Below are 2,194 nucleotides of genomic sequence, written 5' to 3'. Positions count from 1 at the left end.
CAGCATGTCTGATTTTATTGTATTACTGGGTTATATAATGTGCATTCTTTGCAATCTTAGTGATCCTACCTCTCATTAGCTTTAGTATTACTGTGACTGCTCCCCTTCTCTTTTTCTTTGTTAACATTGTTCCGATCATATCTGATTCAGGATCTTAGCACCTGTTGACTGAGTTCAGTATATTTCAGCATATTACCATATTTGTTTTTTCAATTAACGATACAATACCATGTAGACTCGAATAGCTAATATGACTTGCCGTATATAACCCTGTGACAGTCTGGCTTGCAGTGGTTAAGTGTGATGACATCACGGACCAGGAAGTACAGAAACCAAACAACAGTGGATGGGCGGGTGAAGCTGAATGCAATTGCATTCAGCGTATTTAATAAACAAACAAATGATTTTAACAAAACACAAAACAAAAGGGCACGAGGGCCAAACGAATAAACAAACAAACAAGTAAGTGTCGTGCTGGATAATCCAGCACGTTTTAGCAATTGTTTTTAAATGCTGTTCTTTCTCTCCGCTCCCCGTACTCTCCTCTCTACACTCGACCCCGAGTGCAGAGAGCTGCAGGTTTATATAGTCTGCACGCGTTTGGTAAGGATGCATGACTGTCAGCTAGTTAAATAATCAGTAGCTGATCAGCCATGCATCCTCACAGGGTTTTTAAATATAATAATAAAAGACGTGGCGCTTTTATCCGCGCTGCAAAAAATAACACAAATAATAATAATAGGGGCAGGACACTCCGCCACAAACCCACATGTGAAGAAAAGGCTGTTCATAAATCAAAACCCAATTCACACACACATTTTGATTCTTCAGTAAGTCTTTATTCTGGGTGGCATAAATAACTATTACATTGATATGCAATTAACCATTTATTTCAGGTCAGCTTCATCATTATTATTATTATTATTATTATTATTATTATTTATTTCTTAGCAGACGCCCTTATCCAGGGCGACTTACAATTGTTACAAGATATCACATTATTTTTACATACAATTACCCATTTATACAGTTGGGTTTTTACTGGAGCAATTTAGGTAAAGTACCTTGCTCAAGGGTACAGCAGCAGTGTCCCATACCAGGGATTGAACCCACAACCCTCCGGTCAAGAGTCCAGAGCCCTAACCACTACGCCACACTGCTGCCCTAATGACAATAATAAGCAGTCAATTTTGCTGCTTGTGCTCATATTTCATATGTATGTATATGAGGAGTTATATCAGTAGTTCTAATATTTGGGACATATAGCTTTATAAAACCAGTTTTTGGAATAATACAGTGATCCTTTTATATGGTTACCCCCCTCCCCCCTCCCCTGTTATAATGACGAGGTTTAAGAATATGCTAACCCCTTTTAACAAAGCTTTGTGAAGACTATGGCCCTGAACCTACCTATGTTGTTACTTACCCAGTCCATATTTCCTCTTCTGTGAATTACTGTATTTATCTAGTTGTTTTCAAGAGGCTCTTAACAAACTTGTATTACATTCTTGAGACCCAACCAAAAACACACCATTTTGTATGTGAAAAGTTTTACTTCACAAGCAGCATTTAAAGAAGTGCTAACCAAAACACAGCACTTGCATCTTATTAGCTTTATAAACATATTGCTGGTCCCCTTATTGTGCCGAGAATATTTGAGTTCTTCACTTTTTTTAAATTGTTAATTCAGGAAATGCTAATATTTCAAATACACTGTGCTGTAGGTCACATGGCAGTAAGGCTATTGGAGTGAGTTTGTACTACAACTCATGAATTGATTAAGTACCAGGAAGCAGCATCCACTGTCTTTAAATGATGTGCATATTGCAATATGGAGTGAAAATATAACAAACTAGGTAAGTGAAAACGATATACTGCAGATGGTATGCAGTAAATTTAGAAATCCATAGTTAAATATACAATATGCTTAAATTGTGTACCAAAAAACTCCCAGTTCTGCAAGAGGTTTTTTTTTTTTTAACAGAATCAAACCGTACTCTATACAACTATGGATAATAAACACCTCAATTTACTTGATGAAATCAAGAAGGGAGCTTGTGCACCTTTAGAAAATGTAAACAAACTGGTAAGCAAACTTTATGGTTTCTGAAGAAGTATATTGCACAGAAGTGTAAACTATAAAACAATGTTCTAGTCACTTGGGAGTATTATTTTAGTAACATGCAAATTACAA

The sequence above is a fragment of the Acipenser ruthenus genome, chromosome 9 (assembly GCF_902713425.1).
Source record: "Acipenser ruthenus chromosome 9, fAciRut3.2 maternal haplotype, whole genome shotgun sequence".
NCBI lineage: Eukaryota > Metazoa > Chordata > Actinopteri > Acipenseriformes > Acipenseridae > Acipenser > Acipenser ruthenus.
This window is presented reverse-complemented; position numbering follows the sequence as displayed.